The 26,008-nt window shown below is 37.1% G+C and overlaps 2 protein-coding genes across 4 annotated transcripts in view; one reads left to right on the top strand and one right to left on the bottom strand.

The window, feature by feature from the left end:
* The window catches only part of LOC135214922 (ATP-binding cassette sub-family G member 1-like), a 354,258-nt gene that overhangs the window by 144,613 nt on the left and 183,637 nt on the right, over positions 1-26,008 (top strand). The window contains exon 1 of one of the 3 annotated variants that reach the window (XM_064249392.1): positions 14,917-15,265. The exons of 1 other annotated variant lie outside the window; for it this stretch is intronic. The gene's annotated coding sequence lies outside the window, so the exon portion shown is untranslated. Of the gene's footprint in view, positions 1-14,916; positions 15,266-15,506; positions 15,747-26,008 lie in introns of those variants that run through there. One more of the 3 variants, XM_064249393.1, reaches the window with a different exon arrangement.
* LOC135214698 (uncharacterized N-acetyltransferase DDB_G0290199-like) overlaps positions 1-26,008 on the bottom strand; it is a 153,466-nt gene that overhangs the window by 101,537 nt on the left and 25,921 nt on the right. The gene's annotated exons all lie outside the window — the stretch shown is intronic.

The following is a 26,008-nucleotide window of genomic DNA, read 5'->3' as shown; positions in this document are numbered from 1 at the left end:
CTATCCAGTCTACACTAGACTTTAAACTTTCTGTAAGCGCAGCTCAATACATCATCGAGAGATTGATTAATCGGTAATCTTTTATAGGTCATATGGTCGAAATGACAAAAAAATCTTGAATATCCTCGGCTTCGTTAGTTTTTTTTTTTTTATCAGATTACCTTTTTTTATGTCCTGTCTAAGGGAAACAAACTTTTTTTTTTATTTATTTGCTCTTAAAACTGGCAAGCCTTTCAACCTGTCTCGTATATTAAAAATCTGTCATGATCGATGACCGTCATCGCTGACAGTTGATCGTTTCTGCCTGACAATTGTATTGCTGTGTCTCCTCCGTGTTGTCATATGTGCAGACCCATTCAAAAGGCCTTCATATTTGGAAAACCCCTGGCCGACCAGTGGGTAGCATACCTTTGGAATTAGGTCACTCAAAAAGATGGGCAAATCCTTCACAACAAACATTGATTAGTTTTAAGCAAAAAAACGTCACTTTTAACAGAAGAATTTTGCGATAACATGCTTCAGCGAATCAGCTCATAAGAACGTCTCATAGTTTAATTAAGAATTATTTAAGTATTATCTGAAATACATCTACATAAATTTTTAACTAAATGTCTGGAGTGAAATCTCTTGAATATATTGGAAGCAAGTTTTCTTTCTATACATTCTATACAACATGAGTAGTTGACTTATTAACACGAGATTTTTTTTTTTATCTTTTCACAATACTGGAATCCACTTAGATTAATTTAGGTGTTGGAACAATTTATTAACACCGATTTCTTTTTATCTTTTCACAATACTGGAATCCACTTAGATTAATTTAGGTGTTGGAACAATTTACAATGGAATTTTCATTTAAAGATCCCAAAGCTCCTATATATAGCTACTAATTTTGCAGTTAAGAATAAACCTTTATTTTCCGTTATTGTGATCATCAAACCTTACACCCATTCTCTCTCTCTCTCTCTCTCTCTCTCTCTCTCTCTCTCTCTCTCTCTCTCTCTCTCTCTCTCTCTCTCTCTCAATGACGCCTCGATGGTCTTTCGATTTCCTGTCAAAAAAAGAACCTGAAATATTGTCTTTGGCCAACAGACACTGCGGCAATCCCGTTTTGCCGCATTATAGTTGGGGAACCATCTGTCAAGTGCTTTTTTTGTGTATAATTGATATTTATTTTGCAGTAACGTTGACATTTTTTATTAGTGAAATCAAAAAGGTATTTTTCTGGTATTAAGTTTTGCATATTTAGATTTGGCCGCCATTAAAGTGACTCTCGGTTTCTTACAAGATTGTCGAGGTGATTGTGACGTCTTATAGGGTCACTTAAGAAATTCGTGATGACTTATAACACTAGTTAAGTAATTTTTGATGCCTTGTAGGGTTGTTAAGTGTTTCATGGCATCTTACATGATCGTTTAAGTAATTTTGGTGTCTTAACGGATTATTTGAATGATTTATGGTGTCTTAAAGGATCATTTAAGTGGTTCTTGGAGTCTTAAAGGATCATTTAAGTAATTCTTGGGGTCTTAAAAGAGCATTCAAGGGATTCTTGGTGTCTTAGAGGATCATTGAATTGATTCTTGTTGTCTTAGAGGATCATTGAAGTGATTCTTGGAGTCTTAAAGGATAGTTTAAATAATTCTTGGTGTCTTAAAGGATCATTCATTCAAGTGATTCTTGCAGTCTTACAGAATCATTTAATTGATTCTTGGAGTCTTAAAGGATCACTTAAGTGATTCTTGGGGTCTTAAAGGATCACTTAAGTGATTCTTGGGGTCTTAAAGGATCACTTAAGTGATTCTTGGGGTCTTAAAGGATCACTTAAGTGATTCTTGGGGTCTTAAAGGATCATTTAAGTGATTTGTGGTGTTCAGCGAATGTGGTTGCTCTTGGCAGATAGAGTAAAACATTGGTTTATGATATGTATGTGTGTATGTGCGTGTATGTATGTATTATGTATATAGGAGGGGCAAGCGTTAAATAGTTTCTCTCTATTTAGTAAAACATTGGTTTATGATATGTATGTGTGTATGTGCGTGTATGTATGTATTATGTATATAGGAGGGGCAAGCGTTAAATAGTTTCTCTCTATTTATTATTATTATTATTATTATTATTATTATTATTATTATTATTATTATTATTATTTCAAAAACGACAAACAGAAAGAATGAGCGTCTATAACCCCCAAGCTGCTTTAAGAGGTTAAAACTCGAGTAGAGGGAAGTACTTAAGGTAAATATTTGTAAACCTCGGCAAGGCCACAACCCTCTCTCATTACCCTTTCCCTTGAATGCCTGAAACCTGAGAAATCTCTCTCTCTCTCTCTCTCTCTCTCTCTCTCTCTCTCTCTCTCTTTCTGCTGACGTCACTTCAAGGACAATCGCCCTCTTCAGTAGTCCTATTCTGAATAGGAGGACCAGACAGCGGCCACACTCACAGACGGTGCTGTTGCCTCCTCCTCCTTTTTCCACGAAGGTCGTCGTGGAATAATTTCGGTTGAGGTTGGGAGTTACATCAAAGGTGCCCTTGCGAAGCTGACTTGACGAAAATAGCCTTTCAGTGCTGTGCTATCCTGCTGGCGATGATTTCGAAGCGTCTTACGTTGTGGGAGAGGCTTATGCCAGGTCAAGGCAATTTGAAACAGAGTATTAGGTTCTAACACAGTTCTCTAACTTCATGGAGAATCAAAACGCTGCATTTACGTTGGTTCACGTGCTCGCCTACCTACGTTGGGTTACGCGCTCGCCTACCTACGTTGGGTTATGCGCTCGCCTACCGATTCGGTTGTCCCGAGTTAATCGATTCCCCGCTCTGCCAACAAGGACTCAGAGGAATTTGTTTCTGGCGATTAGAAATTCATTTCTTGATATAATGTGGTCCGGATCCCACAATAAGCTGTAGGCCTCGTTGCTAGGTAGCCGATTGGTTCTTAGCCACGTGAAGATATCTAATCCTTCGGGGGCCAGCCCTAGGAGAGCTGTTAATCAGCTCAGTGGTCTGGTTAGACTAAGATCTACTTGACTTTTAAGTTAGTTTCAGGTTTTCATTGTAAGATGTTCAATGAATGTCTTTCAATCCTTACTTAACGACAGTAGATTGAAATGAGGTGAATAATCGGCGTGAAAAAACAGCTTAAGTTGACTAAACAAAAATATTGTTTTATATCTAAAGCCCCTTCACATTATACCATGAACTGTTTATATGGCAGTTTGATGTAAGGTACTTGAAATGGGTCTAGATGTATATTATTTTGTGTTTTCATATGAATCAGTTAAAGAAGAAACTTTGTCCTTTAGAATTGCTTTTGCGATTATAGAGAGAGAGAGAGAGAGAGAGAGAGAGAGAGAGAGAGAGAGAGAGAGAGTATTTAAAAATACCGTAAGGTGAGACATGGCCTCCACATGATTTCAGCGCGTAGAATAATCCATATGAGCACGTATTTCTAATTCTCACACGTTAACTGAAAGTAGACATTTCTTAAGCCTGGGCCATTAGGAACAAGAACGCCCTCCTCCCTAAAGGTTGAATAATTCCTATAGCACTTCCAAACTTGAAATCACTCGGCGTTAGCCAAGGGTCGTTTAACCTATTGGTAAAATCTTCTTTAAAATATTAGTAAAATCTTCTTTAAAATATTGGTAAAATCGTCTTTAAAATATTGGTGAAATCATCTTTAAAATGCGTAATTAACTTTTGCGTAATCCAGCTAAGAAACCCGAGTCATAACCTCCTTATGGGAGGTAATTATACAATTTGGGAAATGATTCTCTCTCTCTCTCTCTCTCTCTCTCTCTCTCTCTCTCTCTCTCTCTCTCTCTGTACCTTCATTTCACATTTCTTCGTAAATACGAATATTTTGCCGACTGACGTGAATAAAAAAAAATGCTGCGGAATTCATTACACTTATGTGAATGTTATTGAAATTCATTAATCGTTTCACATCATTTAGAAAGTTCCATACCCGAGGTCTTTAACTCTTCCTTAACCTCTCGTGTGAGGTCTGGATTAGCATGCAATCTCTCCCCCAGGTTAATTAAACAAGTTCCTCTTAATCTCGGATGACATTACAACTGCATCCCGACTTCGACATTCTCCAGAACTTTGGTCATCATCAGGAAATGGAGTGAACGAGATGAATTAATTGTCCTTACATTTTGGTAATACCCTTTCAGGTTATTGAGATTCGTCTTCGTTTATGTTTCATTGGCAAAATAAGATACAAAATGCATGAGCGTCCTTCAGCTCCGTCATTCATAATGACAAGCCTAGTAAAATTTAACTGGGATATCCATTATACAGACAAGATATGTTGCTGGTATATTGCTATATAATTTCAAGAATAAGTTGGGCTGCCCTGTACAGACAAGATATATTGCTGTTATATTGCTATATAATTTCAAGAATAAGCTGGGCTGCCCCTTTTACAAACAAAGAATGTTGCTTTTAAATATTTTGTTTAAATATTTTGAAGAATAAGTTGGGCTATCCATTTTACAGAAGTTATGTTGCCATTACATTTTTATATAATGTCAAGAATAAATTGGGCTATCCATTTAACAGAAAAGTTAATGTTGCCATGACAGTTTTATGTATATATATATTTTTTATAAAAAATTAGGCTATCTATTTCACAAAAAGGATATATTACCTTAACATTTTCATATATTTTCAAGAATGAATTGGACTATTCATCTTACAGACAATATATGTTGCTGTTGTTTTTATATATTTTCAAGAATAAATTGTGCTATCTATTTTACAGAGGAGTTATGTAGCTATTACATTTTTATATATTTCCAAGAGCAAGTTGAAGTTCTTTTGTCGTTTTCCAAGAAGTAAAATGCTTTCGTGTTACGATAAACATCCACATTCCCTGTATTTTTTTCATTATATTATTTTTTTATGTCAGAGGCAAACCAACCAAAGAATTTAACAAGGTTCTCCTATTTTTTTTTTATGGATTATATCCACTTCCACTATTCTATTGTTTAGATGTAAAGTTCATGTGCTCCGGACCATCAAATCAAATGTCAAGTGGCGAGACGCCCTCTTGGGGGTGGTTAAGGTAAAGATTATAATATAAGTGCTTGTGGCGTATAGTAGACTCTCTCTCTCTCTCTCTCTCTCTCTCTCTCTCTCTCTCTCTCTCTAAATACACACATACACACAATCATATGAAGGATAGTTTAAAGAAAGATACTTGTAAACCCTGAAGTAATATCTTCATTCTCTCTCTCTCTCTCTCTCTCTCTCTCACACACACACACACTCACACACACACACACATACTCATGTGGATGATACACGTAAAAGAAAGATCCTTTCAAGCTCTGAAGTGTTAACGGTATATATCTCTCCCTCTCCTCTTCCTCTCTCTCCTCTCTCCCTCTCAATCTCTATCTCTCTAAGAAAGAAGTAAAGGGATGATGATATAAATGAAATGATGAGAATTCTTTCACGGTGGGAAATATTAACTTCATATATTTCTGTCTGTGAATCTTCGTCAGTATTTTGTCCATTTGAGAAACCCTCCCGTTATTGGGGATTTATTACAATTTAAGTTTGATTTGCGTTTATTCCGTACTTATGGTGATGAACAGAGGTTAAATGTTTTGAAGAATAGCGTTCGTAGACGCGTGCATACGGAAGTGCGCTCGCGGGTATTGCATAATAGTTGATAAAAACTTGCAGAAGTATATAAAAGCTTTCCCGAAGGCAGACTGTTGTAATCACGTGGAAAAACAGGATCCAAGGTGTACCGTGACTCATGAGGGTTGCCACTCCTACCGAAACACGTAAAAAAAAAAAAAAAAAAAAAAAAAAAAAAAAAAAAAAAAACACACACACCACCACACACACACACGCGCGCGCACACAATCACACAAAGAAGGAAATGAAATAAGAATATAAAAAGAACTGGAATTTCAGTCGTCATAATGTTATCCGTAGGTCACTCTTACAGAGAAAGCAGGAATGTTCATAAGTCTTGATATTATTATTTCTGAAATTGTGATGTTTGAGATCTCGGTGATTCTCAGTCCGTGTACATCCGCGATTTGTATTTTATTTAACGTTTTCGTGATTCGATGAATATTCTTTATATCGCGTTTCTGTCCCGAATCTATTAATCCTCCTTTTGGGTCCCGTAGTGCGTTATAGTGCTGTCAGTGGACTTCACGCGGTGCACTGTAGGCATTATACTAAAGATTCTTGACCCATCAAATTCGAGCTGGAATACTAGATGTAATTGCCATGTGTGTGTGTGTGTAGTAGTAGTAGTAGTAGTAGTTAGTAGTAGTAGTAGCATATGACGAGCTATACGAATCTCTCTTGTGGTCACTGAAGGCTCTCCAAATTATATATAACTCGTCAAGTATTTGTTATTTCTCGTGATTCATTTTGTAAGTTAGGCTAATTGTCCGTTGATTGTTAACGTGTCCAAATAAAATATGATTACTATCATAAATATAATCTGAATGGAGTCTCCATTATGACTGAACTTCATTCAGCATTGCTATCAACTGTCACAGCTAATCTGTCGTGTTGTGTAAACAAGGTTGGCAATTATTAAATCAAACTGATTTAATCAAGTGATTAAATCATTGATTTTTTCATCAAAAGAATTAAATTGAAAAAAATTTTGGTTAAAATTATTAATTTAAAAACGAATAATGATTTTGTTATTTTTTAAATTATTTATTTTTAATTTGAAAGCAAGCAAATTGAAAAATATGGGTTGGAGGTTAATAAAAACTTAATAGCATAACTGTGCTACATCTATTTTTGATATAAAAAGAAAAATTGCAAGTACATACTTTAGGCCAGAACTGGAAACCTAACAGATAAATCAATAGTAATTCTGTCATAAAATACATTTTGAGAGGAAAAAAAGGATTGAGAAAATATCTAACAAATCAGAAAACCAAATAAATAAAAAAAAATCAAATGAATAAAAAATAAAAAGAATCACTGATTTTTTTTTATTTCATTTAATTTTTTAAAAAAAACAAAAACAAAAAAATCACCAGCTCTCTAAATAATTAATAGTCGGTACGTTCAGTAAAAGTGGAACGAAGGAAATGCATGACGGTAACTGCGAAGAAATAATGGTAAATGGCATTCAAATAGCTTTCCCTCTTAATCTGCCACAACGTCCCTTGAGCATGTACACATCGTATAAGATTTTAAAATCCCTGTAGCCATTTTGTAACGTTGGTAACTTTTAAAAAAACGAGATCTATTAAGATACGTTTTATACTTGAGTGCACTCATGTTACGTAACCAAGCTTTGTAATGAAGGTCGCATCAAGGAAATTGAGTTGCTGTTATAAAAGGACGTTTTTCCTCAAGGATTAAACGAATAATAATAATAATAATAATAATAATAATAATAATAATAATATAATAATAATAATAATAACAGAGATCACGTCAACATATGCTTACAACATGCTGGGGGAACCTGATGGTTGTATTTCTTCGTCTCATTTCTTCATGTGGAAAAATGCATTATTTATATATATATATAATATATATATATATAATATATATATATATATATATATATATATATGTGTGTGTGTGTGTGTGTGTGTGTGTGTGTGTGTGTGTGTTATATGTATATATAATTAAATTTCGCTTGAAAGTGTGGGTATAGAAATTTTAGGAAGAGAGTAAAAAGTGTTTTCCTTGATGGTTTTTCCTCTGCGCCGATTATCATCTTTTGTTATCAAGAAACTATTATGGTACAGCTGAGTTTACTCGACCTAATAACAAATTCGAGTGTGTTTGTACACACACACACACACACTATATATATATATATATATATATATATAGTATATATATATATATATATATGAGAGGAGAGAGAGAGGAGAGACGAGAGAGGAGAGAGAGAGAGAGAATGTCTGGCGTGTTGTTCTTCTATGTGCGTCAGTTTTTCAGTGATCTCAGTCATTGACGGGATAACTAATGGTTAGTGCATATGAAATAACTGCAGCAGATTTCTTCGGGCGTGACAAATGCAGGAAATTCAAGAGAGAAAACCAGTTTATCATGCAACTCTTACCTAGTCCTTTAATCAATACGCGGTTTTGTCCCTCCAGTGATTGTCTTTAAAGTTCACGTGTGAGGAAAGTTCATGTGTGAGGGCAACGTACCAGTTATTATCCATTAAGTTCAATTGTTATATTGTAATTTAAACCAAATTTCCTGTTTAGCCGTTGAAATGTAAACTTTGCGTCACGAGACATTGCTGACATTTCAAATTTAGGAAATAATGCAGCCCAGGAATTAATTGTATTTAAGACAGTTCAGTATATTTTTCAGGGAAGTATCAGGTTTGTTTTATAGTATGATTGTAATTACCAGAATTATTCTTCTATTCTCCACGAAAATTCTTCTCAAAGGAAATGTTAAGAGAGAACACTATCTGTCATAATGTGCCTTCGACCCCTCCCTTGAGTTGAATGATACCTTCATCTTTAGACTGAAACGCTGCTTTCATAAGATATAGGAGACATCGTACATTTTGCTTCATAAGATATAGGGAACATCGACGTTTTGCTTCATAAGATACAGGAAACATCGACATTTTGCTTCATAAGATATAGGGAACATCGTACATTTTGCTTCATAAGATATAAGAGACATCGACGTTTTGCTTCATAGGATACAGGAAACATCGACATCTAAAATATGTTTGAGAGAGAGAGAGAGAGAGAGAGAGAGAGAGAGAGAGAGAGAGAGAGAGAGAGAGAGACTTCTGTCCAGCTGTTCAATTATGAAATAAGAATGATCTTTTTTGCATTCCTTAGAAATCAAAAAAAGAAAAGAAAATTTGATTTTAAACTGTGAAACAGGATGAAAGTGGACGAGGCTTTCATGGTGTAGTTAATGTTCTGGAAACTGTCAAACTTTCCAGGGATTAGTGCGTTTCAATGACAACAAGGAGGCGTTCATTCCAGCGTAGTTCCTATACCATATCTTTCGAGTTAACGACGCTATTTCCGTTGGCTATTCGTAAAAAAAAAACCAGGCACAATATGAGGCAACTTTGTACTGTTAAAAAAAGAAGAAGAAGAAGTTATTAGTTAGAGCCGTATGTAACTGGTAGTCCATAAAATAAATGGGCAAACTTCCAGTGTGTATTTCTGCTGAGAGTGGTTTGTGTGTGAAGGGGACGAAGTAGGCAGGGGGTGGTTTGGGGGGGGTGAGGTTACCAGAGCGATGTTTTCAGAAATATGCGGATTGTTGAAAGATCTGCTTGGCTATGACGAGATTGCAAAATCCTGCGTCCATGCATTGTGGTGAAAATACGTAGAGAGAGAGAGAGAGAGAGAGAGAGAGAGAGAGAGAGAGAGAGCAACTTATATTTACTCATACGGTCCACTCAGTAGTAACCTGTACTATGTTTCCTTTTACCGCGTTGCGTGATAAAATAACAAGCTGAAGTTCCACGGGATATAACTTGGAGGTTAACTTTCGTCGCAGCAATTTTGTCAACCCCCTTGCTCGGCATTAGAAGTCAAGTCACACATTAGCAGCTGTTTAATATTATAGAATTCGTCTCTTCCACTTGAGTGGGCTTCTTCGTCCTGCACTTCCGTAGATGAAACGAGCTTCTGAATTGATGCGCATTTAATATTAAAAAGATATGCCAGCTCTAAATCTCTCTCGAGTGCTTTCACAAACACACACACACACACACACACACAAACACACACACAGGTTAATTTTCGGAATCTTCGGTTAGAAAAGTTTTGGGTTAACGTATACCATTCCAAAGCGAAATGTAGATGGATTGGTATTCTTTATAAATAATCCTATTATAAGTATTTATTAAGATGCAGCCGAAACCTTGATTATTGTGAGATCTTTAGAAAAGACATCTCTCAACAGTCGTGATGAGGATTATCTAAGGGTGATTAATCGATTGTAAAAGTATAGGGTAGTTATTTATAGAAGTAATAATGTTGTGGAGGTATTTGCAGCAGAATTATCAGAATTATTCGGACAACTGATGAGAAATGAATGAATAAGTGGAACAATATTAGCTGACGGCTAATATGATAACAAAGTGACGTGGGCGTATGAACTCATGAATTGTGTTAGAGAGGGGTGACTGGAAAAAAATGTATTTTTTTTTATATTGTGAAAGTATTTTTCATATTCCTGTCAGTCCTGGTCTCATTAAGTGGGTTTCGGGGGCGGACGCAACCCAATTACTAGAGAACTATAAATAATTTTGCCTGTGTTGGTCATTATACGTGGGATATATGCGATTAATGGGTCCAACTGATGCAACTAGAAATAGATTGTTGGTTGTTATAACAGCTCGGCTATTTATAACTTACCAGTTTGTTTGGCTGGATTCGACATCCCAACATGAGCTTCGAAAAATGAGACATAAAGTTTTTTATTTTTTTATTCAGGGAAAATAAGAACGCGTAATACTGTGATGAATTCGTTTTTATCGTGAATTCCACTTACCGTATTATCATAGGAAGGGTGAAAAGTACTTAACGATATTTTAGGTTCGTGCATCAATGAAAATACGTCGGAATCTGTCGATGGATTTGGAAGGTGCTCTTTCGGTTGTTGGAATAGTTTTTGCGATCAAGACTTACAATAGATAGCGGGGGTTCTTTTTTACGTGTCATGGTATATGTCCCCATGTATTTGTGAACAAACATCCTTTATATAACTGGCGTTTATGATGACTGGTGCCTTCACTTGAGTTAATGTTTAAAAGTTTGCTGAACTACAATTCCTATGATGCCATCATAAAAAAATCTTGCTGACTACAAGCACTTGAAACCAGTAAACCTGTCTTAAGTGAAAAGCCAGGAGGTATGCGAGGCTTATTTGTGAAGAAAAAGAGTTCCATAAGATTTTTATACCACGAATATATGTCCTTTTGTGTAAAAGACAGGGTGCCTCAAATAATATGAAATATGAGGTAAAAACCTTTTCTACTACCCTTGGCTGCGTGGAATGAAATAAAGGCATAACAAAAGAAAGGGGGCCGGCGGGGGCGGAGGAATCCTTGAAAAAAACAAAAACTTAATGATTTCATATTCATTTTGAGAACGGTTGTGACAAGCTTTAAAAGGGAAAGAAATCATTAGGAAGCTTATTTTTTAAATGTTTCTTAATAATAGTTGAAGTGGATTTTAAATGTATAGGTTTAAAGCTTTCTATACAGATTTGTCTTTAAATTTAATAATATGTACATATACATAACTGTGGGTTTGTTTCTCCATTTCAAGACTCGTGCTATTGTGAATTTTTTTTTTCTATATTTGTGAATTTTTTTTTCTGAAAAGTTCATCTTGAACCCTGACAGTTTGTTTAAAATCCCAACTTGCAAAAGAACGAGAGTTCTGTGAAGAAGTCACGAGACCAGAGAACTCGATCTTAGTCAAAGTATGCTGTACTCAAACGTTGCTACGGTTCGGTCGGGAAAAAAAAAAAAAAAAAAAAAAAAAAAAATAAAAAAAAAAAAAAAAACCTGTAGGCTGAGCCCTTTGTAGGCTGAGCTTTGTAAAAACTTTCCTGAATCACGACAAAGTGACGTAAATGCAGTTTTTTTACAGGACTGAAGCTTGCGGAGACATTTAATTCTTGGACGTCAGCAGGTAATGGATATACACTGGCTCGGATATCTATGCTTGATTTATAACTATATATATATATATATATATATATATATATATATTATATATATATATATATATATATATATATATATATATATATATATATAAATAACTGAATCACGAAAGTTTGGAACGTGATAAACCCACTAAATGAAGGTATAAGCCACGAAGGAAGCATAAACAACGGTGTTTCTGCAAGATCTTTCGACTCGACGTCCTTTACTTAGCAGACAAAACTGCTAAGTGAGGGACGTCGAGTGAAAGATCTTGCGCAGAAACTCCGTTGTTTAGCTTTCCTTTCTTGCTTTATACCTTTTATATATATATATATATATATATATATATATATATATATATATATATATATATATATATATATATATATATATATATTATATATATATATATATATTATATACAAATAAAGGATATAATTCAAACAAGAATATAAACAAAACCAGTACCAGAACCAGGAGGACACCAAACATTTCTTTAATATTCAATAGTCTTGAGATTATCATGAACACAACCATAAGACACATGTAGGCCTCAAGGTGATCTACCTGACTTGTTCAGAGGGATAAACCACACTGGGATTGTGAACCCTATTTGGGAGGGGCAGGGTGGTGATTGAGGGGGAGGGGGAATCGTAGATCTCTGGCAGCAGTTGATACCTTTTCACGATAGACCAAATAGCTTTCCCGTACACACGTCTGTGATGAGGAGCCGTTAGATATCGAAAGCAAAATCTTGTCTTTGTAGGATTAGATTAGTGTTATTCCAATGTACACTTGTCCTGTCATTCTACTCTTTTATTATTTGAAAATTTATCCAGGGAAGACAGTTTATTCTTCCTAAATTGAGGTTATATTCTGGAACGCGAACGAGATTATCTTGACTTATGTTTCAAGGAATGGAGAGTTCTGCATGACACATGAATACGTAAGAAGAGAGAGAGAGAGAGAGAGAGAGAGAGAGAGAGAGAGAGAGAGAGAGAGAGATGCTATTTTTTAATGTTCTGGTTCCACTCTAATAGCTCTGAAACCGTTATGTTTCTGATCGTACTAATTCGCAAAACTGCTTGCAAGCAGAACTTGAGAAAAAGTGTGAATTGTATAACTTTTCTTGAATATTATCCATGGGTAAGTGGTTTGTCGTGATGAAGCATTTGATATTATTATTTTACTAAATTTACTTTCACCTATTTGTTTAAATATGTATATGCTTTTGTGTGTACACAACGAAAAACACTTGAATGGTGTATAAATAAAGCTGAGATATGTCTATTGGTCAATTGTAAAAAATAATAATAGCTGGTATCAGCGATTATGGTTATAGTAAACTTCATTTGCAATACACTAAAAGGAGATTATCTTAGTTTTTATTTTTACAATTTATTAACCTTTTTACCATGCTTAACAAATGACAGACATACAAACAAGGTAATCTTTTATTGTAAGACGATTTACTAAAAGCATAATAGGAACTCCAAGCTCTTATTAACTACTAGACAAACTTGGATTTTATCCCTAGACTATCCAGTATTATTCGTCAGGTACAAACATTCCTCTGGGACAGACCAAAGCAGACTGTTGACACATTTACCCAAACAGAAAGCAAAACAAACAGCAAGTAAAGGTAAGTTACTGAAATACCGATGAAGTTAAAAAAACATCACTTAACGAGTGAGTGTACCTCTTGTCACGTGTCTGCTCCTTTTTTGTGTGTAGAGCTGCAAGTCTATAAATTTACATTTTTTTTTCTTTTTATAAATAGCTCGTTTACCCTGTGATCATATTCCCAAGTGTTCAGTCTGCAGAATTTTTCTGACCCGTGGCTGTATGTATGAAACATCGGAGCTGATATTATATATATATATATATATATATATATATATATATATATATATATATATATATATATATATATTGTCCCTAAGAGCCCTCGCGGGATGCCAGGTTGTAGCAGCGCAACTTTAGTCGTTATTTCTTATTTTGGGTTTTCGGGAAGAAGGTTCAGTGGGAACGGAAGTTAATATCTCTCTCTCTCTCTCTCTCCTTCCTCATATTTCTCACTGTACTGTATAATCTATATTTTTTATTGTACATAATATGTGTGTATATAAAGGCAACCCTTAGGACATAACTATTCTCTGTCTTGTGAAAACACACTGTTCTCCCATTGCAAAGGCATTACGCAACTGAGGTCGTGTCATGTATAATTCATCTTTAAACTGCAGATATCACGAGGCAGCAGCAGGCTCGACCAGCACATCCTTTGTCCGAACAAGTCTGATTCAGTCATGCGAAATCAGCCATTCATTATTTTAATCTTTGATGAGAATAAGGCAATTTTGCCAGTCTTGGGAGGATGAGCTAGTTGTTACGTCTGGAATCTCTTGATATACGTCAGGAAATTTAAGTTTGGGATATGATAGTGAGTAATGATGCGTTCATTGTGCATTCACAATCGAAATAAAACTCATTCTCCCCACGGTGTATGATCCAACCACCCACATCTGCTGGGGGCAGCGCCGACTAGTACTACAAAAGCAATGGACTTGAATAGGAGACGCTGCTGGTGTGTGTGTGTGTGTGTGTGCCAACATCAAAGTCTCTGTCATCCCATGCACCGTTATTCTTCTCGGCATCCGCCCTTAAAAAAAATGGAAAAAAAGAAGAAAGCGGAGAAAAAGGGGCGGGGTGGGGGGGGGGGGGCGGGTTTGTTCTCGCGTCGTGTGCAACATCCCTCCCTCACAGCCTCTCAGCTCGATCCCTTTGAAAAGGGCATATCGGCGATTACACAACCTTTATCCACCGTTTGTTGACAGTTTGTAAACATTCCTCTGTTTCAAGCAATAGCCGAGGTTAGGGGAAGCCTTGACTGGGAGGTGCTATGTTGCACTGATGCAACATTCATAATGCTCTTACTCTGTCTTCGTGCCTCGCTCAAGCCCAGCTACACCTCTCAAGAATAGCAGCTGCTTTTTTGGCAATGCGAGAGCTGATGCGGTCACACGTCGTGCAAAACAAGCATTTGTTGATGTTTGCAACTCGTCGTCAGTAGGGGGCCGAGTTCAGTGCAAGGTCCCTTCTTCGCTCGCTCGGTGCAAGTGTACTCACGGGGCCGGAGCTGCGGGAGAGAATGACTCGGTGCTTCTCCAGACGGCAGAGGAAACTCGTCTCTCATCGTTGACGTCGGAAGGGTGGGAATGGGTTGTCCCCCTCTCGCACTAGAACGCCCGGATGAGAACGTGTTATCCACACGCATGCGTCAGGGCGGTTGTGGCCCGTTAGGGCGGAAATACTCCTTGATGTGCCGGACCTTGAGCTTTACGGAGCCTGTGTGAGCCTAGCTTGTGCGGCTAAGGATGAGACTGGGACACCAGAGACAGGGAACCATCACCCTTACGGGTTTCTGCGGGGCTGCGAGGTCTCGTAAGGGCGACGAAACCCTCTTCCCGCCATGGGAAAACGAGCCTAAGCGTCCGACTCTGCTGTGTGGTCGATCACAGCTGAGCGCTGCTGCTGACGGTCCGCCAGTCGAGCTTGGAACAGTGTGGTGAACGCGCGCTGGTTCCTCTTTGCAAACCAACAATGGTGAGTTTTCTTCTTTTAGTACCATACTGTCACCTGTCCCCATCTCATCCTCGGAGCGGCTGAAGTGTCTGGTTGACGCCCGTGTTCTTACGGTACATAAACATCGCGCCGCTGAACGTTGTTGACGCTCGCAGACGTTTTTGACAATCAGCTGATCGCTAAACAGAGAGAAGTGTCAGTGAAAGAGAGAGAGAGAGAGAGAGAGAGAGAGAGAGAGAGAGAGCGAGAGCCCGTTAGCAGCAGTAGCCAGCTTGTGGCCGGGAAGTCGTGTGTGTGTATGCGAACAGTGCAGACCAGCCAACGAGGAAAAGGGACTAGCTGGCTGGCGCGCCTGCGACCAGAGATTTTGGAAAACAAAGAGAACCTCCTCCTCGACTCTTGGGACCCATCAGTGTTGTGTGTGTGTGTTGCGTGCGAGGGTTTTCATCTTATGTGCGAGTTCTGATGAGGAATTGGTTTGAAATTGGTTTCACAAAACACGGTAAGGAGTCCATATTGCCTCTGTTCCGTAACCTCGCAACCCGCCCCCCCCCCTCCTCAACTCGCTCCCACCCCCCCCCCACCCCTTCCGATTCCCTTCGGCAGAAGCCCTGTTCCCCCCCCCCCTCCCGCCCCCCTCTTTTCGATCACGCGCAGGGGGCAGCATCACGGCGACCCAAAATCAGGTCATCTTACGACATGCCAGTGTTTTGTTTTTTATTTTGACCATAGCCTCCCCCATACCACCCTCTCTCTCTCTCTCTCTCTCTCTCTCTCTCTCTCTCTCTCTCTCTCTCTCTCTGTTTAGCCCCCACTCATCCTTCCGTCGTAAGCTCCCTCACCCACCCACCCATCCACTCACCCCTTTTCACCATTCATAAAATCATCAAAGTGCAATTGCATGTATGTATGAGGAATGAGGCTTATTCTTGCGATGCGCATCAATGTGAAAACTGGAAGTGGGAATACTGTCACCCAACCAAAGAAAAATGAGCAGCGTGCAGGTCCATCCAATTGTCTGTGTGCCTGTGTGTTTTTGTGTGCGGGGGAGAGAGAGAGAGAGAGCAAAATCGATGGCGAGAGCGTTGACCAAAATGTTACTCGAGATGGGCTTGACATGTCAGTTTTTTCCTTTTTACATTAGACCAATATGAGTAGAATCACACGTTGGTATTGATGTTAAGTGAACCTGGCGTTGCTAGAGTGTAAGGATGTGGTTACGTGCCGAAGTTAAAGCTTAGTTTCCGTTGTGTATCTCGGCGTGAATAGGATAGATGCTTCTAAGGTGCACTAGGTACATTTTTTTTTTTAGATTAGGCCTAAGTAATCCTCTCGTGTATCACTTATAGTCCCACGTCCCATTGTTTGTCTGTTTGTCCTGGTGCCTTTACATACCCGCCTCAGGGCTTCCAATATGGAAACAGAGTCGCAACGCAATACCCGGGCAGGGCTTAAAGAGAATGCACTAGAATGGATGCAGAGGAAGTGGATTTTTAAGGATCACACGCACACAAGCACACGCATTCACGTTGCGCACAAGCACTCACTAGCAGTTACCGTTACTTCTCAGTTTGGTGATGTACTTTTGTCTTTTTCTCTTAGATACTATATTTATCGATTTTATTTCTTTCGAATGTTTTTTTTTAACGGTAGTAGCCTTAATTTCTTTTAGCTTTGCAGATATAGATTTTTCAACCTTGTTTTATGATACGTCACCAAGAAATATCTTTGCAAGTAGCGTTACTGATTTTTTCGAAAAGTTATTGGAGCAGTAAATATTTTCTCTCATACCTCGAGCGATTACGTGAGTCAGTCAAGTTTCAGGTCTCTGGATTTTTGCTCTTAATTGCAGAGAAGTTTCTCGTGTTCAAGGTTTACGTGGCCATTCGAGATTATATTCTTTAAGATTTTGTTCTAACAAGTAACAGTTATAATATAAAAGTCTCTATTTACCAAGACGTGGTCTTTCACGTCACAACAGCCTCCCATATTCTTTTACAGTTTCGTAATAGGATGTCCTTTGTGTCGAGTTCCAGAGGATGGCAGTGAAAATCCTTAGACTTTATTGTCCTTAATTAACCCACTTTAGGAATAATTTCAATTTCGTGAATTACCTTTTTTGGAGGCGCTATCAGTTCACATATTAACTAAATAAAAAAGGACAAGTATTTAGTGGCTGCCATTTCTTTATTACAATTATGATCTCTGTTCCATACGTTGCCTGGAGTAAATTGGCATTATGCTATTGTCATCCTTATGACATCTCTGCAATTAATGTTGAGTTACATTGCTGTTTTTCTCATTTCTGCAAAGGTCACTTGATTGCATAAAGAGAAAGAAATACAATGATACGTGTTGTCATTAGCAATATGTTCACCCTCATATGAGCAAAACAAAATGGCATTAACTTGTTAAGCATATTTCCACAGCGCAGAATGTCATCAAGTATAAAAAAAAGAAAAACAAAAGACGAAAGCGGAACAAGAGCTTAGTAAATTAAAAGTATGAAAAAAAAAGATAAAAAATGCATTGACCCTCAGTTGAAAAGTGACTTAATGCTGATTGCAAGGAAGCGTTTGTACTTTAAGGTAGCATTACAGTACAATAAGTGTTTAAATATTCATATCAGGTTTCAGTTGTTAGTGAGTTTTCCGTTACAGGCTGTTTTATGAATCAAAAGTTATTATTGTCTCCTTGCTATAAGGTATTTGTTTGTTTATGCGTCTACGAGCTCTTATGCGTCTACGAGCTCTTATGCGTCTACGAGCGCTTATGCGTCTACGAGCTCTTATGCGTCTACGAGCGCTTATGCGTCTACGAGCGCTCGATGTCAGGCTTTTATGTGAACGTTTTATTGCGTTCTTGCCGCGCTAATATCCTTTTATCAAACGGGCCAGAGGGATCCGGCAGCGATGCCAGGATTGCTCATAATGTGATCAGGGTCTGAGGCTCGATGGTCATCTACCCAATTTGTTGTAGTACATCAGAGGAACGGCCTTCGTTAACCCAATCCGACCTCATATGACGCTGCCAGGGGATCCGGCGTTTTGGGTATTGACTCTGCAACGATCAGAAGTGGGAGGGAAAAATTAGTTTCGTTCATTTATCCAATTTTTATATATTTTTTTTTAGTTGATGCTGTTGTTGAAAATATAATTCAACTGCACTTTTTCTTTGTCACAATGGCGCTTGCGTTAATTGGCTTACTTTGGCCAATCTGTTGATTCCAGAGGTTATTTTTTGTATGATGGCTACTCTTCCGCTTTAAAAAAAAAAAAAAAAAAAAAAAACTTTTAAAAAAAAAAAAAAAAAAAAAAAAAAAAAAGACGCTTCTGGTTTTGGTGATGCGTGCGATAGATGCGCTTTCCAGGATTCGTCTGCTTTCGTGCTGCGCGCTTTGTATTGTACTATTTACGTTTTCTGGGTCAATTTGTGAAATCTTACAATTAATGAGGAGCTGGATATTTGACATCATTTCTGAAACGTTTCCAAGATGAGGCTGTTTCCTTTGACTACTACGTATTTAGTAGAAGTCGTAGTTATATTGTAGAACCAACCATCAACTGCTGTAGATTTGCTTTCAGGTCATTAGGAAGATATGGAATTATGAGTTTCTTTTGCATTGTCCTTTCTTAGATTGGTGGAGCCTTGCGTATGAGATAGATTCTAGAAGGATTCATTTTAGATAATGTGCCTATGTTGAGTTTAGCAAAGCTTGAAGTTTAATATCAGAATATTTTACCTAATGTAGGAATATTATAGCCATCACACACTCACACACCACATAAACATACACACGCACACACACACCCACACATAGATATATATATATATATATATATATATATATATATATATATATATATAGTATATCATATATATATATATATTGCACCCTATATCAAGAATACATGCAGTTCCTGTGTTCACAAAATTAATTTAAAAAATATATATCATCATTATGGGCCGAAATTGAACGACAAACTTAAGAGTTATAAAATGACAAAAAAAAAAAGATGTGAATCAAGAATGATATTCAAACGGGCCTGTCTCTGTGTCCCCAAGATTGAAGGAAACCTCACAAGATCCTGAGATGATTATTATAACCTGCAATAGGGTTCCTAAGGAGCGCTTTCTCACTTAACTCTCTTCCGGCAAGGCTGATTATATTCATGCGCTGTAGGAGAGGCACACTTTCCTTGTTGTGGCATGGGAGCCAGCATCCCTCCATCATGACAATAGCCACCCCATGCGATGCACGCGCTCAGGATGTCATGCCTCCCCCAGGAAGTTGGGTCGGAATCACGCATAAGAACCGGAAGGTTTTATCTAGGGTGCACTTATTTTCAGACTTGAGTCGCTCCCCCGCCGTAGAAACAGTCTACAATGCAAGAGTCACTCTTTGATAATGATCTCGGGATTATTAGAGCGACAAATTTTCGGAGAATACACAAGTGTTTTTATTTTGTTTAAAGATTTCCTGATTTTGAAAACGTCGAAGGAATGGGTTTGTTTTGATAATTGTTCTCTTTGATTTTTGATAGCAGAGCGCGTCGCTTTTCAGCACCAGGCTTCAGACTATTCATTCTGCTAGGAGTTTTTAACCTTGGAAACAACTCAGATGTGAAATAGTTTGGAAAGTGCAGTTGCAGCGTCACCTGATCTCCAAATGTCTGCTGGCGTCTCCCGAATTTTAGGTGTATCGATCTTATTTTGTATAATATCCCCTTAAATTAATTTATTTATCACCTTTTCATATAACACCTCTCTCTCTCTCTCTCTCTCTCTCTCTCTCTCTCTCTCTCTCTCTCTCTCTCTCTCTCTCTCTCTCTCTCTCTCTCCTGAATTACAGGTGTATCGATCTTAATTTCTATAATATTCCCTTAAATTGATTTATTTATCATCTTTTCATATGAACCCCCTTTCTCTTAACTCTCTCTCTCTCTCTCTCTCTCTCTCTCTCTCTAAGGTTTATTGTGTGTTGTCTCTGTCTGCAGGGTCTCCAGCTGTAGATTTAAAGAACGAAAATGAAGAAAGCAGAAACAATGAAAGTATGCAACCAAATATCCACGTTATCGTTTAAATAGGGTGGAAGAGGATAACATTACGTTGCTGGAATTTTAGACCAAATCGTGACCTCGGTACCTCACAGATGTGTTCTGCTAAACTGCATTATTATTATTATTATTATTGGGTAAAATGTTTATCACTTCGTTTTTTATATTATTATTATCATTACTATTATTATTATTATTAATTATTATTATTATTATTATTATTATGTTGAAACCAAATCAAAGTCTCTTTACCTTACGAATGTGTTTAACAAAATATTATTATTATTATTATTATTATTATTATTATTATTATTATTATTATTATTATTATTATAAAGCTGAAACCAAATCATAACTCCTCCTTACAGATGTGCTAAACTAAATATTATTATTATTTATGAAATTAGCGTTCAAATTCTTACGGGGCAAGACTAAACGACCGTTAGTTTTCAACCTTAATACGAAAATTGACATTTTTAGTATTTATTCGCAACTTTTGTTCGAAAGACGAAAAGGTGGTGGTGTCATTGCGTGTGGAGTTTTTTCTTCAACCATTCTCCTTTACTTTGTTCAGTTTGTTTATTTAGGATAGTTATTGGACCTTAATCCATCAGCCCTCCCATAAGAAAACCTTGGAAATGGTTTATTTTCTCTCTCTCTCTCTCTCTCTCTCTCTCTCTCTCTCTCTCTCTCTCGTGGCCTGTCCACATTAGCGGGTATGCCCGTCGGGCACTTCCAGCTGTTGATATTTTCTCTCGCTTCTGAAGTAGTGTTGCCAGATAATCGTATCGTTATGGCCGCATACTCGGTCTGTCAGTATAGTGGAACGGATTATGGGAACAGTGTTTGCCCGTCGGGCACTGCCCGCTGGTGTGTGGACAGGCCCTTACACTTCCACACTTCATTAGGATAGAATTGTGAGGCATTACTCAAAACTCTAGTTAAAAAATTGTGACGTAAGAGAGAGAGAGGGGACGATAATTCAGTATAGTGGAACGGATTATGGGAACAGTGTTTGCCTGTCGGGCACTGCCCGCTGGTGTGTGGACAGGCCCTTACACTTCCACACTTCATTAGGATAGAATTGTAGGCATTACTCAAAACTCTAATAAAAAATTGTGACGTAAGAGAGAGAGGGGACGATAATTCTGTACGTCTTATTCATTTTAGAGCTATGGTAATAGTGCATAGTGCATATCATGTAGAAAACATATATCTCTCGCACGCTTTCCACCAGGATTGTCAAGTTAGCAAAATATGCAAGAAAAATAGGGATACTCAGCAGTCTCTCATGATAAAACCTTGCATTCTGTAGCATTGGCTTGTGTGAAGGCAATATTGCTGAGAGATGAGTTTGGCTTGTGACACAGTTCGTAAGAGAGGTGACTTTGACGTGTGCCCCCAAGCACCCAAGGTCACTGTTAGGTTTGATTTATAAGTATCAATCTTGCACGATTACCCAGAGGACACTGCGAACAGGGATATCAGTTCAGCCAAAATATATGCTCTCGCTCCTGTTCAAAGCTCATCGGAGATACACCAAAATAAAGGGAGCAGGTAGATTTATTACAATCGTATGTCTCTCTCTCTCTCTCTCTCTCTCTCTCTCTCTCTCTCTCTCTCTCTCTCGCTCTCTCGCAGACACATTGTTTTGTTTATCTACCTTACATATTGCCGTCTGAACTGTTTTCAGTCAACAGAGAAATCTCTTAAGTCTAAAAAAAACTCTATGTGCAAGAATATTTACAGAACTACATTTTTAGAACATTTTGGGTGTTAAAATATAAATATAAATAAATTATTAATAAAATAAATAAATAAATAGCAAGGCGTAATCCGACCTCCAGCTTACTTGGGACGCGCGTAAGTTGTAAACATTATATTCCTAACTTTTAGCATAAATTAAAGTGCGCTAAAATCTACATTCAAATAGAGCCTTGTTTCGCCAGCGAAAATTAAAATAGATGCGCTATATTTTATTAGAAATAATTTTTCTGCACTATTTAACATGCACAGTATTCATTTTTTTACATTTTCATTCTAATAAATCAATCATAAATATCCGATCCTAAACTTCCTGTATCTGTAACTCAACGCGAAACACCTTTTTAGGCTCCTCCATAGACCTTTCTTACCCCCCCAACAAGACGAAGAAGAAGAAGAACAAGAAAAACAGTGTAGTTTGTAGGCTTACTCCCTGGGTAAGCTGAAAAAAAAGCATATACGTAGTATTGGTCTCTTGTAATTCTGGGGATCCTTCCTTCCATCTAAGGCGAGAAGGACATAGAATCGTAAACATGTTTTATTCATTTATTATCGTTGTCATTGCAATGGTTGTTGTTTATGGTTTTGGTGGTGCTACTTTGAATGGGAATACCCAGGAAGCTCTTCACCCTCCTCCTATCATCTCCTCTAAGGGATCTGATTGGGTTTTTAATCTTGTGTCAACAAAGGCTTAACGTTTAATTTCTTTTGAGTGGTGGGTCACGTGAATTCATTGAGTAATATAATATACTATATATATATATATATATATATATATATATATATATATATATATATATTATATTATATCATATATAGTATATATATACCTATATTTAAATAATATATAAATCTATTTTATATATGATATATATGCATATAATTATAAAATATAAATACACATATATACTGTGTGTGTATGTGTGTGTGTGTTCAACAGTCCACAGTCCTTCGTCGGATTATGTTTCTTTCAGGGAAATGGAAATCTGTCAGCGATATATTCCTGAAATTGGTATGAGTTCCCAGATGTCTTCTTTTTGAGTTCAGAGATCTGAATCCATTCGAGTTTCACAGAATCGGTGTTCCACAGATATACAATTTTTGGCTGGAAATGCTGTGGTAAATGCTTGTCACTTTGGTTCCTTGTTGAGAATATAGCGCATTAATTGAGAGAGATTTACTTATTTTCTAAGTAGGAATGATAATAATAATAATAATAATAATAATAATAATAATAATAATAATAATAATAGCTGGACCATTGATAAGCATCAACCTCTGTCAAACTTCAAAACCACTAGACAAACACGATCTTCGTCTACCTGGATAATACATTACTTCTGTTTGGATCTTTTTCCATAAATCGATCTTCCAGCGAAGGTTAAAAACCCTCTACGACGTCTTTGTCCTTGGCTCTGGCGGCGTGTGTTTTTGTCCTCCTCCTCCTCCTCCTCCTCCTCCTGCGGCAGGTTCCTCCTGGTCCCAGAATTACATTGAAAGGGACGAAGAGTAGCTGGGGAATCGATAATACCTTAAAAGGTTCGATAGTAGTAGATGATCGTATGTGTGTGTGTGACGGCTCTCCTCAAGTGGTGGTTGGCTTAGGTTCATCTTCCCATTGGGCCTTTGGTTCACCCGGTGCCGAGGTGCTTTTGTGTCTAATCTTGTAGTACTATTGGTTGTTTTTCATAGCTACCAAGGTACAGTTAATTGTATTAATGGAGAGTGAATTTATTTTTATTGTTCATATGAGAATTTGTGATGAAGACTTACTGTGTGTTTTCTGTTTATTTCATCAACTGTTCTAATCCAGTAGTGGTCATAGAATGCTTATGTCTAACATTATTCGAATATTATTATAAAGTAATTCTGTAACGGTAGCTAGCATGTAGAGGTATTTTATTTGTTTATTGATCTATTAATGAAGAGTTAATTTATTATTATTGTTCATATGATAATTTGTGATGAAGACTTACAGTGTGTTTTCTGTTGAATTCATTAACTATTCAAATCCAGTAGTGGTCATAGAATGCTTTTGTCTAACAGTATTCGAATATTATAAAGTAATCTGTAACGGGCCCAGTGACTCTACACCTTAATGTTTTCATCAGAGTTTCTTGTACTTTGAAACTAAAAGACCCAAGTGATTAGTTCTTTACCCATAAAGTTCATAGTAACAGATTTTCAGTCGCTGAATTAGTTACAATGAAATTTAACTTTCACTGGCGTTCAGTTAAATTCTAGCGATTTAATCCCTGTCAGTTCAATGGTGTTCTCTTGTTGTTGGAATTATCACTGTACAGAGGAAAAAAAAAAAAAAAAAAGACTAAACAAAAGGAAGTACCTTTTATTTGTGAAATCCGTTCTTTATCATAGTGTATATTTTCTTCCCTTTATTATTATTATTATTATTATTATTATTATTATTATTATTATTATTATTATTATTATTATTATTGGTAATGGACTGCCAGGTAAAGCATTAAGCTCGCTATCAGTCCAACCAGTGACTAAAATACTTATTAAAAAAAATGAAAAACAAATAAACAACAGAGGAACCCTTTCTACACCATTAGGCCTAATTCATATTCTCGATAGATCTATGCTTCATTTTAGTTTATATTTTTTCCGATCAGTATGATTATTATTTGTTAATGGACTGCCAGGTGCAGGGTTAAGCCCGTTATCAATCAAGCCAGTTTGAAACTGGATCTGTGCAGTAGGTCGGCCAGGTATTGTTCACCAACCAAGGCTGTGGTCCTTCCTACGACTTACTGCTGTTTTGAAACCGTGAGAGACGGCTGTTCTGACTAAGATTTGGCTCTGAATGAGAAAGAGAGATTTGAGAGAGAGAGAGGCGAGGAGAGGAGAGAGAGAGAGAGAGAGAGAGTCAGTCAGTCTTGCGGTGATGAACAAAATGATAATTGACAGAGAACAGAAAAGCATATGATGACGCATAATATGAAGCCAAGTTGAAATAACAACCACAAGAGCTCGTGAATATCTTGAGCTGTGGATTTGCGGTTTTCTCTTGTAGAGCAATGGTCGTCAGGAGAGTATTCTCTCTCTCTCTCTCTCTCTCTCTCTCTCTCTCTCTCTCTCTCTCTCTCATTTAAGTCTCCAACCTGTTAGGCTATTTGATAAACTTCTAATTCAAGGAATGTAGGTCTTGCTTGATTACATTAGTTATAGTAATATGTTACTCTACCACTTGAATTTGGTTAGACTTAGTGCAAGGAACTTCCCTTTCATGAGGATATTGTTTCAATTTTGACAATATAGTTTTTCGTTGTGCGTAGTCTGATTGAGTCATACCTTGAAATGTAATTTTTTATTTACTACTACTACTACTAATAATAATAATAATAATAATGAAATGGCATGATTCAACGAATTAATCTTATATAATTATTATTTATTCGCTGCATTCTGCCATTTTATTCAACAGAATTTGTCCAAAAGAAGGGCTTCTTCCCAAATAATATTAATACTTATTGATATCATTAGAGATTTGTTTACTTATGTATAACGTATGTGAAACGAATGGACCGTCTTGGCATATGGTACTTCGTGACATAAGGAAACAATTACCTATATATTAATTGATAATATCGTCATCATTTTTTCGCTTCCTAATTTCGGGCCTGTGTTAGGTAAGTGAGGTCGTTGGTTTCCCCGTCCCGTTTTGGCCTGAGTCTAGAGAATAGAAGAATGTTAGGCATCCTTAGGGAAGATTTGATTTGCACTGCTCAAGTGCTCCGAGTTCGATGACCTTCGGAGAGGGCCAATAACGGTGGAGTTCTTCTCTCTCTCTCTCTCTCTCTCTCTCTCTCGTCGAGTCATGTTTCCACTTTGACGCCTTAATTATTTCGTTTTATTCCCATTTTCCCCCCTGCTCTCTTTCATTTCCTCGTTATATTCCCATTTTCGAAGATAATCACAT

Source organism: Macrobrachium nipponense, chromosome 46 (genome assembly GCF_015104395.2).
Source record: "Macrobrachium nipponense isolate FS-2020 chromosome 46, ASM1510439v2, whole genome shotgun sequence".
NCBI classification, from domain to species: domain Eukaryota; kingdom Metazoa; phylum Arthropoda; class Malacostraca; order Decapoda; family Palaemonidae; genus Macrobrachium; species Macrobrachium nipponense.
Note: the sequence above shows the minus strand (reverse complement) of the source record. Positions and strands in the feature narration are given on the sequence as shown.